Below are 18,362 nucleotides of genomic sequence, written 5' to 3' on the forward strand. Positions count from 1 at the left end.
GAAATTAAATTCCTCTCAGAAAAAGCATTTCTATTCTGCAAGAGAACAAGATAATACATTGCGAACGATGCAGCTGAAGTACTCAGGATTTTTGAGCACTATGATTCATAGGCGTAGGAGACGGGGGGCGGGGGCGGGGGCTGCAGCCCCCAACCAATTATTTTTGTGAAAATTCGGGCAATATGCTGAGAATTTTTCGGGCACCTATACTGAAAGAATAATTATTTGCAGAATGTTTTTCATTTTTTTTTCTTGTGAAAATTCTGCAATATGCTGAGAATTTTTCGAGCACCTACTGAAAGAAGAATAATTTGCAATGTGTTTTTCAAAATTTTTGGTGAAAATTCGGGCAAGAGGCTGAGAATTTTTCGGGCACCTACCAGTGGCGGAGCGTCCATACAGTCAGAGGGGGCGGACGCCCCCTGACGGACTCGAATGGACTGCTAGCGCCCAGTGGCGTCACCAGACTTTTCAGTCTGGGGACTTTTCAGTCTTTAATGGGGGTGTAGCAGTACAAACTGTCGCAAATATTCCATATTCAGTATAAACTGTCCCGGTCCCACAGGACAGTTTATACTGGATTTACCAGTACGTTTGGTCTCCCCGGACCTATTGTACAAGGCCAGTTGGTACAGACTGTCTCCCCAGACAGAATATGCTATGGTTACACGGAGGGGGACATTATTTGACGGTCATATATTTTGTTGTAAATTGTGTCCCCCTGAACACAATGTCCCCCGTAGCATGTACGTTCGAGTAGCAAAAATGTAATTAGTAATGGACTCTGGCAGTATCCGTATTATTAGCAAATTGTCGCAATTCGGCTTCCGTATATCTAGCAGTAAAGTCGTGCGACAACTAAAAACGGAAAAGCCAGCAGAAAACGTGAGACAAATTGCGGATATTCTAAGAGATGAGAGCTATCCAAGTGGGTTTACAAGAATAAAACAGAGAAGAATCTTACGGAGACAAAGTCAGTCTTACAGACTGGCTAAAAATGGAACTCTTGCGTACCGAAATTGAAGGAAAGTGTTGCTATCTAGGGCTACTCAACTCGCCCAAATCGAAGCAGCTCACACTGACTAGTGACATCTATAAGGTAATGTCTGTAACTTACAGTATAGGATACACAATATGCCTTTGGTTGTTAAATGGCGAACGGCCATTCCGCAGTTAAACTATAACCAGGCCTCTAGGACTGATTGGTGAACAAATCATGATATTCTTTTACCACGTTTGGTTAGTTGTAAAAACTCATTCGCAAAAGTCAAGCAATTGCTTGTGCAACATTATAATCAGTTGTATGCTTGAGCAAAGTTATTAGGGCCTATTTCTTTTCGTTTTGTTTACCCAATTGTTTACCCAAACAAATTTACCCAAACAAATTTGTGTGACAATTATTATAAATTTCCACCTTTTATCGCCCTGCCTATCATAAAAGATAACAACAGATTACTAAAGCTTAGAGAGCTAGTCTGGTTTGCATGCATGGGACACTATAAAATGCAATTATTGGACTATAGCATATAGCCGAGCCTACTTCTAGAGGAAAGTGGCACTAATACTGTACATAATAAATTCACGTTCATTAATTTTGGTTGGTAAGAACAGATATTGAAGGCCTGATAGTACTTTTTTTAGGTGTGGCATATTCTCTACATGCCAAACCTCACTGCAGAAGAAAACTTAAATATCTATAGACCCCAATTGTGGCCAAGCAATATGTACAATAATGGGAATATTCCATTTCAAACACTGATATAGAGTTGTAATTCAATTTTAAGGCACTTCAGCTAGAACTACCAATTCTGCAGCCCATATATTTGTGTGTGTTTTCGTTTGTTTGTGTTTTTTTGGGGGGGGGGGGCAAAAAAACATGATATCTCATTTGATCATGAATTTTCTTATCTCTTTGAAGGTGTTCATCTTTGCATAGATAAACCAGACAACAGACTATGTCTATTGTCTAGATTCTATTGGAAAACTATCAACGTTGATGTAACAAGTTATGTTCAACAGGATGTCAAAGCGTCATTGTCATGTAGACCTACGAACAAGTCTCCATAGCATTCCTGTAACTGGATTATGGAAACAGGTAAATATTCAATCTGTTTTAATTGCACAGGATGTCCGCAGTATGCAGTGAAGGTTTAGTTTAGTTAATGTCACTCTTTCTGGACAAATTAAACATTTACAAGTTTAACGGTAGTCTGTATTGGCCCTAAATTTTGGCCACTTTAGTTGCTAGAAGTTTTCAAAAAGTACTTTTCTGGGGGTAATAACCCTTTAAATTGTGCTCAGACATTCTAAATGATGACACGAGATGATTGAATGTCCCAGTGAGGTAAATTTCCTTCAGGGATATAAACATACAGAATTTTGTCCAAAGTGAAAATTTGGCATATTTAGGGCCTATACAGCAAACCTTTAAGCCACACTCTGGCCTAACTGCAGAGCAACCATCAATATAGGCATGTAATTGTAAGTTGCAAAAAGTGGCGTATCATTTTACTGGTTTAGTGGTTGAAGCGATTGTAAATATATGGTACAGTATGGTGTAAGTTACATTTTCATATTTGCAAGGTAAAAATAATTGGCCTAAATCCACCAACACCCTGTTTCGATCAGATATCCCACTGTTTTTATCTAGATCTGTGTACAGCATGAAGCAATGGAATAGAACAACAGTCAAGGCAAAGCCTGCAACTTGTAAAAAATATTAAATTAGCACCTAAATGCTGTCTTCTTTCTGAACAGGTTGGTGTTGATCTTATTGGTCCTCTACCAGTGACAGCTGCCAATCGACTGTACATGATAACACTGTCTGACTTCTATTCAAAGTGTCCTGAGACTAAGGCAGTGCCTGACAAGACTGCAGCATCAACTTCTTATTTCATTACTGATGTGATGATGAGGTAAGCATGTCTTAAAAAGTGAACAATTTTCTGTAGTTAGTAACTAGTTCCAATATGAATGGCATCATATCTGTTATTTGTACCATGCAAATAACTTGTAGTGCATGGCAGAATGCTGTGTTTGAGTATAACTCATTTCCAAATAGGTATTAAGCATACAGAAAGGTCACGAAGGTAGGTGAGAACCGAGAAAGGGTACTGTAAATCTTTGCAGGTTAAGTCCCCATTAACAAGTTTATATGTAAGTAGTTTTTGTTCCTATATTTACTTGCAAAGGTTCCACCTCTGGTTTTTAAGTAGCATATAGCCTGACAATTGTCGTCATTTAATTTACATCCCCAAAAAGTGATTTTGGCTGGACATGTTTCACTGCAGCAGACACAGTTTATTTGTTCAAACAAATGATGAGTAAATAATTAAGACCACATTCCACAGCTAGACACCATCTATTGTGTGTTGTTTTTCAAAAAGGTGTTGGACAGTTTGATATTGTAACCACAAGGAACTTTTCTGTTTAGAAAGTGTGAACTTATTACTACTTGGCTGTTTTGACAGGAACTTCGACAAGATAAGAGAGATAATGTATCAACTGAGTTTTGGTACCATTTCTCTGTTAGGTCCGTTGTGGAAAATTGCTAAATGTGTTTGTGTGTGTGGTGGGGGGATATTTCCTGAAACCTGGGAGAGGGACCCTCTTTTTTGGCAAAATAGGGCAATGTTTAGGTCTCTTGACGCAAAATGATGTATAATAGTACATTTTACCATAATAATGGTTAGCTAGCATTATTTGGTTTTGCATTTGGGTCATAGAGAGGGTGTTTTGAACCCCTATGGATCCTGATTCAGGACAATTAATGTTTGATCGGCATTAAACAGTCATACCATGCACACATACATCAATAGAGCACCAAAAGGCATCAAACTTCTGTTGTATCCTAGCTTAAGCTAATTTGATAAATTTCTGATATTAAATTTCATTAATATGTCACAAATGTTGTATTGGCTCATGTGGTTAAAACTTTTCAGGTTTGGTAGTGAACTGTACAATATAGCGCCAAAATTATGACATGCAATCTCCAATTAAAAAAATGGACCCAGTATTCCCATAAACATGTAGGTGTCACAATAAAAGATCATCCAATTAACTCAATGCCTAAGCATAGTTCAGTTGTACACTATACAGTCTACACTTAACCAATATGGTGAATGTTAATTATCTTTGTAGTGGAGCTTACACATAACCTTTCAAGATGATAATTTATTTTATATATGACTTACAGTGTGGCATTCACTACTCATAATATTGCTTTCAACTTTTATTTTGCACAGATTTGGTTGTACTGATATCTCATATCTGACCACCAATGGAGGGAGTATGTATGAGGTTAACAGAAGACATGTCTAGACGATTTTCTTAGCAGTTAACTTGTTACCGACAATAATCTTGTCTTTCACTCTAACATATCATGAGAGAAAACTTCGTCGGCTGCTATATGTTTAAGCAAAGAGAGGCCATTGACTTTTCACTGCCAGTCGTTCGGTGTAAATCCATATATTTGCAGTTCAAGTTGAAGGGTTGTGACGCTCGAAATTCTTTATCACCTCATTACTTCATTAAATAACAAATACGAAGGCGTGTTTCTTGGTTCTGGAAATTGTGTTCAAGATAAGTTCTCATAGTAAAACATATAACCGACCATATTCTGCTTCCTGTTGTAACTTTTGCTGTTATGGATTTCTGTGTAAGTCTTAACGAAAAACCCGTTGTATACATGAGAATCATGCAGCTATTTTATTTTGTAATTTACAATCAAGATTTAACTTTTGACGGTATCAAGTTGCACATTAAAGCATTTTATAGGTAATCCTACTGTTTGTGGAAAGCAGTTCAAGGGGGGATTCTAATAGGGAAACTTCTGCATGGTTTTATTGAGGTCTTTACCAAACTCTAAAGAGAGGATGTTCTTCATGTGGATTATGAGAGTTTCAAGTACATATTGTTTGAAGAAGAGTGACAGTAGTATATCATTCTAACCAAGCAATACCTCCCTGCTTGAAGGATGCTCTAGAAAGCATGGATTATCTTTAGTTGCATCAGAGCTACAAAGGGAGAGTCATCATTCCAGTTAAATTTCAACATGCAGGGGGTAGGAAGTGGGTGTGGGCACACAACATCAGAGGGACATTTTCTCAATCCACAACCACCACTCGTTATGCTATAAACCGATACACACCGGCCATATCACTTAAATATATATGATGTGTTAGTATGTTATCAATACTATTTATTGAGATTGTTTATTGTTAACCTTGCTATAAAAAGATATGGGATGCCATTTTAAAAATAGTATATACAGACAGTGCCCCCCCCCCCCGGCTCCTGGCTCCCTGATCCCATGTATAATCATTTTTTCACTCTTTGCCCAGTCTGATATAGATTCAGAATATTGTGTTTGTGCATGACTATCATCCAATTTCATGTTTTGATTTTACTATATTAACTTTCTTTAAACAAACTTTTCTCTACAAGAATGACATATTTAAAGTGTGAGAAACATGATGAGACAACAAATCTAGCATATTGCATCCTGCTCTGTCCTATTTGCTTTATTCTTTCCCTTGTTCGCTTTGTTTTGTTTCCTGTATGTTTTGCAGCTCTTTTGAAGAGAATATTGTCTAATACATCTTTTCTAATTTGAACCACTTTTGTCCAATAAGAAACCTTCATAATAAGAAACAACGAACCTTTATCACTGGAATTGCCTGGAATGCCATTTGTCTATACAAATGAAGATTTGCTTCGCGCATGGCCATCACAACAGGCTTAGGGGGCAGGGGTAGGGGAATGGCCTTCCACCCTGTTGAGAGGGAGAAAACCTTGACTCGACGATTGAGTGACAAAAATAAGGAACGGTTAAAAAGTAAACAATAAAGTAGTAATGAAAGTCAATAAATAGGTGTCAAGCCATACGGAGGGTTGGGGCAGTGTTGACATTTTCAAGGTCAGAGGAGTATCTTCCAGCTAATTCACGGTTGTTATTAGCAAACAAAAATATTTTGGAACTCATCACAGATAGGTCACAGACTTAAGAAGACCCCTCCCCAGGACACAAATTCGATAACTTACCATCCGAACTCCCCCCCCCCCCCTTATCCTTGCACTCAAAATTATGTGTATGGGCCTGAGTTTTGTATACAGCGTTGCCGATTTCATTTAGGATGTAACTTGAAAACACTCTCGGTTCCCGTCCTATAATGAGCTTTACGCACGGATGAAATTTCATATTGGCTAGGCAACTCTCGTAGACCCATGAAGTACAGCTACCATACTTACCAAAACTTACCCACTGTGTGTTAGGGAAATACGGAAAAAATGAAGTTTGGACTCCTAAAGTTCGTAATATTTTACCTCTGCAATTATCATTTTTTGTTGTAGCTATTGCATTCCCTATCCCGTACCCGCCCTCCGTTGGGGAGGAAGTTAGGTTTGTACTATCTCTCCCTCTGTAAAGATGACTATGAACGCAATGTAGTTGCCGAATACAAAATGCAACATATACGGAGGATAACATAGCAGCAATCACAACAAAAACATGATTAACATCTTCTACAGATGGAAGACTTGTTTCTTTTTCTTTCTTTTTTTTCCCGTTCTATTTTTTGTTTTGCAGCAACGCACAACGTCTCATTTATTTCCTGTAACATTTAACTCTGACGTATGCATCTGCTCTAATTATTGATATAATGAACTCAATTGCCTTTTGAATATCGAAATGCTTAAATTTTATGCGGGACAAAATATGCTATGAAGTATTTGCGGACATTCTGTACCAGGACATTTCGTCCGGTGGGACTATATTTGCTGTGAGGGTGGGACACAATTTTCAGCAGATAATGTCCGACCGGACTAAATATGCTGGTACAAAGTGTCCGCGGAGACACTTTGTACAGGGGGACACTCTGTACTGTCACAGGGGCACTTAGGTGGATACGGATCGCCGTCCTGGGGGAGGGGTCTAAGGGGAGGGGGCGGAAAATTTTCGCATACGGAGGATGGGCTTGATGCAAAATGGTGCCACATTTGATGCTAGATCCGATCTGAAGATATCTCCAGAAATTGCTATTTTTGAGGTAATGATTTAAGCAAAGCGCAGAATTTTGCAGAGGATATGAACCACATGCTGTCGATATTATGCCTAACCCTATCAATAGAACCTACATTTGTTGAATTATTGTGTGCATGACCCCCGACTCCTTTCTTGTCCTTCTCGTTTTCTCCCATTATCTATTAAGATGTAACAGGTTCCAGCATCGTTATTGGCTCCTATCACGGATCTCACCATGCAATCCAGACTTTGATCACACATCGAGTATATGGCTCAGTATGCAGGTGTGAACATTCGCCATTTGTTCCTACAAGCATCTGACCTCAAATGACCTCTGCACCCCCTACACAACAAGGTTAATATATGGGTCCACAAATATAGGCAAGTATGGTGCCTGCGGACCCTCACATTCTCACATTTCGTCAGCTCCTAACCTGTCAACCTCAGACCAAGGCAACATACTGCAGTACCCAGTTCAGAGCAACGATATTACTCATCGGTCCAGAAAAAAATAAAGCGCGTTCTTTCATATTCTGATGTCAAAATCATGAGAAAGGTCCAGAAATAGTGTTCTCTGGAGAGTAGGGGTGGCCTACTTTTCAGGAATTTGATTGGACTGCACATTTTCGCAGCTCATTTGAAGAAAATACGAATTACTGTGCTTCTTTGTCCTTATGAAAAACTAACTCAGATGATGGGAGTTGAATATAACAAAATATATATATTTTTTTACCAACCCAAATCTCAGATGGGGGGCACTCGGGGGGCACTAGGTTTTCCAGGGGGCACGTGCCCCCTGCCTCCCCCCCCCTTGGCGACGCCACTGCTAGTGCCCTTTTCAGCTTTTTACCACTTTTATTGCGCTCTCAAATACCTATTGACATTTGTCACATTTTGTTGGTGCAATTTTCTGACAAATGGCGATGACACCTATTTATTCTTCGTTTATCTGTAAATTAGCTAGGCCTGGAAAGGGTCATTTCCGGCCATCTAGGAAGTATCTTCACTCAAAATTTGTTTGTACGCTCCGCTCCAACCGGTGGTGGCGCTCCGCTTAGCTAATGTCGAAAGCGCCCCCTACGGGCCATTCTCTCTCCCCTGACCAATACCCCTAGCTCCGCCACTGGCACCTACTGAAAGAAGAAGAATTTGCAATGTGTTTTTCAATAGTTAAACTATATTATTATCATTATTGTTGTAACGACTTCCCCAATAATTATAACCAATATGGTAGGGTAATAACACGAAAAATAATTTTATGTTATTGGCATGTGATAAGCGGTGAATGCCTAGATGATATGCACATTAACATGTGAAACGCGCCCGGAGCGCGCAAAAAAATTTGGTTATATTTTTTCGGGCAAGTCGTTACAGCCCCCCCCCCCCCAAATCAAATGAGGCTCCTATGCATTCCGACAACTGTCACTGCCCTTTTCTGACATGTGTTTTGTGCTTCAAGGGGGAGGGGCGGTGGTCTGTTTGTTGCTGTACGTGACATGCCGTTTCCCATACAGCCATGATGTGTATGGAGGGGTAACTGCCTACGCACAGCTATATAGTTACTTTCATTGTAACCTATTGCAACAGCGAACCGTACGCGTGTCATCGCGCCTTCGGTACTTTCGCCATAGAAAATGTGCTCTTTCCGCCATAGAAAAATTGCCTTTTCGCAATATTTATGTGACCGCCATTTTTTCTTTCAAATATGCAGTTATAAAGTTCCATTCTCACATGGTTGACTGTTTTTATATGAGAATATATTTGAATGGCGAAAATTAAAAAAAAAAAAACGCGTCATGGTTGAGCTCCTGGAGGTTGTGTTGTGTTGCGCTTACCGGTATACTCACACTCACTGCTTCCACTTTTCACGGGGCGTGAAGACGCGGTTGGGGTGAAAATGTGGTCTATAGCCAGGGGACGGGCCGAGGGTCCCCCAGCATTTACTAAAATTATTACACCTATATAGTATACGTGTACATCGGACAGATCGACAAGTATGAATTGAAAAATGGGCAGATGCACGTTTTGGAGCCTTGGTAAATATTGGGGGGGGGGGCTTATCATGCATTTGCCCCCTCAACTTTTGCATTGCCCCCCCCCCCCGTTCCGCCGCCACTGGACTAGTCTACCACTGCTATTCCTCTCGATTTTTTTAATTTCCAATCATATGATTTAGCGAATGTTCGGAAACACTTTTTGGCTCACCTTTGGGGGGGCCATGGCCCCCCTTGGCCCCCCCTTGGATCCGCGATTGAATCAATACAGATATATAGCTAGACTGCATGTCTAGGGATACTGGGATGAGTACGACGTCGGAACCATCGGTCAGCCTCCTGGGACAGGGGCATCGGAGTCGGTACGGTAGGTCTGGCGAACGCCGGACCAATATTCACGCGCAAAAAAAAAAAAAAAAAGTAGGACTAAGAAAAAAAAATTGCAAAATATAAAGAACCAAAATGAAACAAGCAAGTAGGCTAATGTGACTACTCTGGCATGGCAGGGTCTTGTTTTCAAGCTCGGGAAGTGCCATTTCCTGCAATCTGGGAGGCATTTTTTCAAAATTTTCTCCATTACGCTACGCGCCAACCATGGTGGCACGTAGCGTAGTTTGACCTACCAAACGTCCCCCCAATAATTATGATAGATGGCCACACTCTGATCTGCTATACCAATACCAAATAGCTTCCGACGCCTCTGTGAGAGCTGTTTCCAAACTGTTTGGAAAACCCGATGTTCAACCTATTTAGAAGGTATCAATGGAACTAACTCCTCACCGGCTCTTACGGGACGAAAAGAGCTTGGACAGGGCTGCCCCGGCCGAAGCATGATAAGCCCCCCCCCCCAATATTTACCAAGGCTCCAAAACGTGCATCTGCCCATTTTTCAATGCATACTTGTCGATCTGTCCGATGTACACGTATACTATATAGGTGTAATAATTTTAGTAAATGCTGGGGGACCCTCGGCCCGTCCCCTGGCTATAGACCACATTTTCACCCCAACCGCGTCTTCACGCCCCGTGAAAAATGGAAGCAGTGAGTGTGAGTATACCGGTAAGCGCAACACAACTTCGTCTTAGGACAATGACTTGCCTCATTTCAGCCAGTTCTCCAACATCCACTTACTCAGTGGCGGAGCGTCCATACGATCAGGGCGGATGCACCCCCCCCCCGCCCTGACGGACTCAAAGGGACTGCTGGCGCCCTTTTCAGCTTTTCACTACTATTTACTTATTCGCGATTATTGACTATTTTATTGCGCTCTCATCTACCTATTGACATTTGTCATATTCTGTTGGTGTAATTTTCCGACAAAATGGCAATGACACCTATTTATTCTCCGTTTATCTGTAAATTAGCAAGGCCCGGAATGGGTCATTTCCTGCAATCTATAGAGTATCTTTACTCAAACATTTTCTGTACGCTCCGCGCCAACCTGTGGTGGCGCTCCGCTTAGATAGTGTCGAAAGCGCCCCCCCCCCCCCGACCAATATCCCTAGCTCCGCCACTGCCCTTACTACACTCAAAAACGTCTTTGCGAGTACACTATGAGTAATAGCTACTCTCCGAAAACACCATCGAATATACAAATTACAATGTTTTTACAGACTTTCTCGTGCAATCTGAGAAATTGCAGGCTTGAGACCCATATTTTAGGGCTAGGTATTCACAGCATAGAACACTCAGGAAGTGCCGTTTCCGGAAATGTGGGGTTTGAAAAACCAAAAATTTTATTGTACGCTCCGCGCTGACCGACGGGTGGCTCTCCGCTAAGAAAGTCTCCACACATTAGCCCCCCCCCCCCAATAATTTTTCCGTTCCGCCGCGCTTGGACTAGTCTAAACCTTTTCGTTTTCTGGTTTAAAATTAAATGCAGAGCTCCCAACTGACCCGCAATCCGCGGGAATTAGACCCGCATTCTAACACCCAAACCCGCTGACCCGCACAAGCGTCCGAAAAAACCGCATTGTATTTGTCAAGTATACATAAAAAAATTTGCATCAAATTTTGACTTAGCAACCATCATTTCTTTAGCATTTAGCATAATAGAGTATAAAACCTCCTTTACAGCATCATTTGAACCTCAAATTAGCCTATATTTCTTTTCATTGGGGCGAGCAGCGAACATTTTCATGCCACGGGAAGGAATGAATTATCACCTACTATTCAATTTATTGATGTTACACACAAAAAAATGCATATTTCTCAGAAAATTTTGGGTGACAAAAGCCTTTCTAAGTGCCACCATTTTACATGTAGGCATCACCAGGATTCCAAAAAAATTCAAAAGGGGAGGGGGACACCCCCTCCCCTTATATCCTTCCCCCAGGACGGCGATTCGTGGCATGGACCAGCATTTGCCTTCTCAAGAGTTGGGAGCTATGTAAATGTATGAGCATGAGGATTTACAGTTTAACACCATTTTGCAGTTACAGGCTGGTTGTAAGAAATTTATAACCTATGAGAAATAAAATTTCTTGAGAAAGATGATCCCAACTTTGTTTTATAAATATTTTAGAAAATTACACCTGCGAAACATTTTTTTTAGAAGTAAATTAACATCACCATTGTACACTTTTGTCGCACCAAATTGCATCTGAGGGCATTCAGCAATAGAAAATTTTCCAATTTTCCCTTAGACCCCTCCCCATATCACTCTAATGCCACTTTGGCCCCTCCCAAACAAAGGTCCTGGATCCGCCAGTGTATTGATTTGTACACATCCTTCTTTTGCAACCGCTTTTGTATTTTGCTTTCTGAGAACAGTAGTACCTGTACATTAACAAATGTGGCGTCGTCGTGAAGAGCCATAAGTAAATTCATAAAATGTCGTCCTTGCTTGTAATCTTTCATTCAGTGTTTTGTCTCATCCTGGATTTATAACAAAGAACAATATAGATATTTGTTCTTTGTTATTATAATAACCTATTTATGTCAGGACATTGGCAAAGGATTCTATAGTAAAAATGTGTAATGTGCATGCACATTACATATTTCTACTATAGGCCTATTCCAATCCAGTTGAGTTCTGTGTTTATATTTTGCGTGTCTTGCTCTCTGTATAGGTCTCCGTACCAGAACAGAGATAACTGATCACGCTGGAAAGTTACTCTCAATGCTAGTCCAGTTTTGGCCACTTATTTCCTATTTGATCGACATAACCCGCTTACATGCAGTTATTCCAGATAGGCAGATAAAGATTTATTTTGCCATATATATAGAGCCAGATGTAACTGGTTTATCTGGATTTTCTTTATATCAACCAGATAAAGTTTTATCTGGCCCAGATATGGAAGCCATAACATTTAACCAGATCAAATTTTATATGGGCCATATAAAAGTTTATCTAGATTTTCTTTATATCAACCAGATAAAGTTTTATCTGGCCCAAATATGGATGCAAAAAATTTAACCAGATCAAATTTTATATGGGCCATATAAAAGTTTATCTACATTTTCTTTATATCAACCAGATAAAGTTTTATCTGGCCCAGATATGGATGCAATAAAATTTAACCAGATCAAATTTTATATGGGCCATATAAAGCTTTATTTTATATCATGTTATATCTGCCCAATTTTTTATCTGGCCAGATATAAATTCCTGATCTGGAGCATATCTGGCCCAGATTGAAATTCCAGATCTGGGCCAGATCTGGGATTTCGGTAAGGGTAGCTATCATCATGACACATATATGTAGCAACACTACTACGCGTAGTAGTCAAATCTTGGGTGTATATGTAGACTACCATATCGATCGTTTCCAGCCCCAACCCGGATCCAACCCGGCCCCAACCCCCATCAATCCTAACCCATGTATGACTCAGGCCCATGGTCGTAAACCAGCCTTACCGCACTCTGGGTAAGATATGTAGAGTGTGGTTGACGGTTGAGTTAAGACAGTTCTCTGACACGTCACTTGACTGGGAAACAGCGACGTACAACGTACTGCTAATGTTCTCCCCAAATGAAATGACTATCCCTGACAAGGGAACATCCCCAGTCCCTCCCACCCACCCCCCCACCATGGAGTTTCCTTGACACAGTCTACACATTCGGCCATGAACACGTGTTACCAGTACGTGTACGTGTTTCCGTTGTTCATCTGTGTGATTGAAAAGACAATATAAAACAATCAGCTATGGGAAATAGTGGACGTATCGTAATAAAAAGGAAGCATATTGTGCGAGCATTTCAACAGCTTCACAGAACCCCTTCCCACACACCTTCATTCTTCCACTTTCTTTTTTGTTTACAATATGCTGACACTGTTAAACCGTCTTCAACACATGCACTGTATCTATTGCTTCGCTTCACTCTACCTAGACCCGTCTGTCCACAAAATCGGTCTTTCAAATCGGCAATCAGAATCGGGGCTAAACAATCAGCCTAATTTAATTCAATTTATTCCACCAACCATAGTATATTTGAAGAGAGTGTATATCGACCCCTGCAAAAATAAAAGCTATTCAACCAAAAATAATTAACACTTTTCAACCAACCTTTACACTAAAGACTGTCTCAATTCCCCAATCTCGTCTTAACTACAATTCAGTCTATGCAGCGAACCGTCACATTTGCAGACGGTGGGTGTAGCCTATACCTATTCTTCCACGCAATTCAAAGATATATCAACCTATAAATTTCTATATACCATGCAGTGTAAAATTCATTCCTAAAATGTTCCTTTCCGCCATAGGTTTCGAGCCTTTCCGACATGGCGGAACCATGACCGAAAGGCTCGAGGTAGCATACGCCCATTAAAAGCCTTATTGACTTACACACTAAATCACAAAAGTAATGTGGTCTTTAAGTCTAGATAGAAGTTTTCACTAGCTAAACGCTACCCATCACCGGATAGCTGACAAATTGGCCTTTCATGGAATTATCAATTTTCCGTATCATGACCATGTAGATTTTTTGCTACCCGAGCCGGAAGTTTTCGTCACTTGTAAACAAACCTCTTCACTCAGTGGTAAAAAAAAAAAATTCATACGCTGCTCCTGGGAGACCTAAATGGGCCTAAAATTGCCTCAATTGACCAAATTTTCTCACCACGTGTACTTCCATTCATGCTCTTCAACAGGCAAACCACAAAAAAACTAGATCATGATTGATAACAGGTCACAAAAGATGTTCTCCTGCTGCTTTTTGGCACTTTTCCTGAAAGAGAACGATCGAGCGGATTGATATAGACTCTAATGGGAGTATGCAGGGGCGTATCCAGGATTTTCTAACCCGGGGGCGCGAATAACTATCTAAGCGGAGCGCCACCATCGGTTGGCGCGCAGCGTACAAGAAAATTTCTGGTTTTGACACCCCCCCAGATCACCGGAAATGGCACATCTCGGGCTTGAAATTGACCAACTAGATGTTCACTTTTGCCTGAATAACCAAGTATTTTCCCAATATTTTTTTCCCCATCCATAACCTTTTTGAAGATTGTCACCAGTCACCCATCATGTTCGACCTCATTGCATCTCATGTGGATCATAGCTTATGTAGGTGATTCAACGTCGCGGCCCACAATACCCGTCAGCCCTACTTTTCAAGGTTTTAAGCCCATTATTCGTTCAGAATTTGAAAATTCACACTACTTGTAAAATAAATTCACCTCAAAAAATACCCATAATGTTGCACAAAATTGCTTCTATGGACAGCCAATACAGAAAAACCTCCACGTTTAGGATTGTTTGTCAGGGAAATTTCGAAAATGCAGACACAGTTAATTTATTGGTGCATGGACGCACATCAGTCTTGGATAATGGTGGGGACGCGTGTCTGTTCTCTGATATTATACAACACCTAATTATATTCCGGCCATTTGATTGGTCAATTGCTCGTCGATTGCATGCAAAATCCGCACTATTGCACGCTATGATGATAGAATCATGCTTTATACTTTTTTGATAGCACTTTTTTCAATGGTAAGAGAGCAGTGAAACCTGTCAGTTCAAAACAATCTGTTGCATGAGTGCATTTTACATCCAATTATATCCAAATTTGAAGGTGTTGTATAAAACAAATAATGAATGGTTTCCATTCGTGCAATAGTGCAAATATTTCATTCGTTGAAAGATGTAATTTGTTCCATTCAACTCGGCTGAGCCTCGTTGAATGGAACAAATTACATCTTTCAACGAATGAAATATTTGCACTATTGCACGAATGGAAACCATTCATTATTTGTATACTATCTAAGCGGGGTATCCAGGGGGGCGTTGGGAGCGCGCGCCCCCCGGGTAAGAAAAAGAGGAGAGAAAAAAAAAGAGAGAAGAAAAAGGGAAAAAAGAGGGGAAAAGACGAGGAAGGAGAGGAAGGAAGGGAAAAGAAAAGAAAAAGGAGGGAAGAGAAGAAAAACGCCAAGACACCGGGAAGAGAAAGAGGAACAGTGACATAATTACAGTGCTGATCCCTATGATATACACATGGTAGCCAGTGACGGATCGAGGATTTCGGAAGGGGCGTTCGCCTCAGCCTACCCCTTACACCGACAACTCCATTTTTGACGTTTCCATATTTCCTCTCTCACTGATGTATATATATATACTATATATAGTATATCATGACGCGTGTGTGTGTATGGACGCCTTAAACAATTGTAAAATTGTGCTATGAAACCAACTGTGTCTGGTCTTGACCTCGACCGAGTCGTCGGGGAACATGACGCATTTCGCTATTAGCCCATATGCCATTAACCTATATGCGAACTGCACTAGACATATGTCATTCGATTCAACACTGTCATGCAGAAATAAAATGTTACCCCACCCCTAGTACCGTAACTCATACAATGAATCTAAAAATAAATTCCGCATGCGATTTGAGAATTGAGCACATTTCCTGTGAATATCATGTAGTGGATCCAAAGGCGTATCATTGCCGGCGAGGGGGGGGGGGGGCGGACGCACCCATCACTTTTTGAGATTGTCCCCATCTGCATGAAAACGCGCGCCCCACAACCCTACGCCCACCCCTCCAATCGCTTCCCGATGAGTTACGAAACCAGACCCATCATATACAAAAGTCTACTTGGATTATTTGTTCCCTGACTTTTTTCTGCAAACGCCCATGCATTTCCCCAAACTAAATTTCTAAGCCATGAGATCTAAAACTTAAGGAGGTTTGGGAGCACCATTGGGTCTGGGAAGTGTTATTTCCGGTGATCTGGGACGTATATTTGCCAAGACTTCTTGTACGATACTCGCGAACCCATGGTCGCGCTCCGCTTAGTTAGTATCAGAGAACAGACACGCGTCCCCACCATTATTCAAGACTGATGTGCGTCCATGCACCAATAAATTAACTGTGTCTGCATTTTCGTATTTCCCTGACAAACAATCCTAAACGTGGAGGTTTTCTGTATTGGCTGTCCAAAGAAGCAATTTTGTGCAACATTATGGGTATGTTTTGAGGTGAATTTATTTTACAAGAAGTGTGAATTTTCAAATTCTGAACGAATAATGGGCTTAAAACCTTGAAAAGTAGGGCTGACGGGTATTGTGGGCCGCGACGTTGAATCACCTACAAAAGCAATGATCCACATGAGATGCTATGAGGTCGAACATGATGGGTGACTGGTGACAATCTTCAAAAAGGTTATGGATGGGGAAAAAAATATTGGGAAAATACTTGGTTACTCAGGCAAAAGTGAACATCTAGTTGGTCATTTTCAAGCCCGAGATGTGCCATTTCCGGTGATCCGGGGGGTGTCAAAACCAGAAATTTTCTTGTACGCTGCGCGCCAACCGATGGTGGCGCTCCGCTTAGATAGTAATTCGCGCCCCCCGGGTTAGAAAATCCTGGATACGCCCCTGCGGCATCAATTGCTTATCGGAGTGTAAGTTAACCTTACAGGTATACCATAACACAATCAGAGTAGCGTATAGGTCCGCCTGGCCTAAGGTGGCATACTCCTATTAGAGTCTAAATCAGTATGGTATCCATCGGGATCTGTTTTTTGTGAGTGGCTTGAATGTTGAAGAGAATGAATGGAAGTACATGTGGTGCCAAAATCGGGTAAATTGAGGCAATATTAGACCCCTTAGGCCTCCCAGGAGCAACGTACGAAAATTGTTTGCTACTGAGTGAAGAGGTTTGTTTACAAGTGACGAAACTGCTTAAGGCTCTGATAGCAACAAATCTGCATGGTCATGATTCGGAAAATTGATGGTGCCATGAAAGGCCAACTTGTCAGCTAGATATCCAGTGATGGGAAGCGTTTAGCTAATGAGAACTTTTATCTATAGGCATAGAGACCACATTACTGTGGTGATTTAGTATATAAGTACATTGGGATTTCGATGAGCGTCTGCTACCCTTAATGGTCCTAAATGGACCTACCGACTGAAATGACTCGTTTCACAACGTCTCAGTCTTCATCCTAAGGTATGGTGGATGATGAAATAAACTACTGATATGTTCTAAAAAGGTCGATTGAAAGTGATTCAAGGCGTGTTAGAAAATCTTTGAAGAAACAGAAGATCCACAGTGGTAAACATCGAAATATACAATTATATGCCAATGCTGGCAGATATATATATATATTTTTTTTTGGGGGGGGGGGGAGGATGTTGGTGTGGTATCCTACTGTACTAAATTTTTACCTCTGCTAGTTCAAACTCTAGACCGTCGTGCTGGCAAAATTTGAATGTATTATGATACATGCCCAGTCATCAGCTACCATAATGGCGAGTAAGACATGCCGGTTGAAAACATATATCGATGTACTAGCAGCCTTGGAAAGTGACGAAATTTAGTATGCAAGTCAATGATAGCAATGAATTGTGGTATAGGACACCTACGGAAGCCGACATAGGCGTACGGGACCATTTCAGTTTGGGGGGGGGGGCAGAAACTTTTGTGCCCGAAAGTTCCCGTGACACTATCTAAGCGGAGCGCCACCATCAGTTGGCGCGTAGCGTACAATAATTTTTTTGGCAAAAAAATGCCTCTCAGATTGCCGGAAATGGCACTTCTGGGGCCTTGCAAGTTGCATCTAAACATTCTTTATTTTATAATCTCACGTTTTAGAAATTTACACTTCCCCAGAAGTTTGGTAAATTAGAAGAAGAAAAACTGGTAACATCACTTTGAAGGGGAAAAATAGGACAGTTTATTTTTCCTGTTAATAATTTTGGGCGATAGTGCAAAAAGCGTGGTAGCCAAGATGAGCTGCGCTTACGGTGGTGTTACACGGAAATATTCGGGCAACATGATGCTAAATCAAGAAAATCATTAGGCCTATATTAATGTCACAAAACAAATAACACAAAACGCTTTCCAAGGAATTGTCGGGCAAAAATTTGAAAAAAAATTCGGGCAAGTTACTGCATATTTA

The 18,362-nt window shown here is 40.9% G+C and overlaps 1 long non-coding RNA gene across 1 annotated transcript; it reads left to right on the forward strand.

Annotated features, from left to right (window-relative positions):
• Window positions 1-790: 790 nt before the first annotated feature.
• LOC139971789 (uncharacterized) lies at window positions 791-5,491 on the forward strand. The gene is made up of 4 exons (XR_011794484.1): window positions 791-1,099; window positions 1,919-2,095; window positions 2,758-2,915; window positions 4,245-5,491. It is a non-coding gene; the product is annotated as an uncharacterized lncRNA (long non-coding RNA).
• Window positions 5,492-18,362: the final 12,871 nt, after the last annotated feature.

Source organism: Apostichopus japonicus, chromosome 8 (genome assembly GCF_037975245.1).
Source record: "Apostichopus japonicus isolate 1M-3 chromosome 8, ASM3797524v1, whole genome shotgun sequence".
NCBI classification, from domain to species: Eukaryota; Metazoa; Echinodermata; class Holothuroidea; order Aspidochirotida; family Stichopodidae; genus Apostichopus; species Apostichopus japonicus.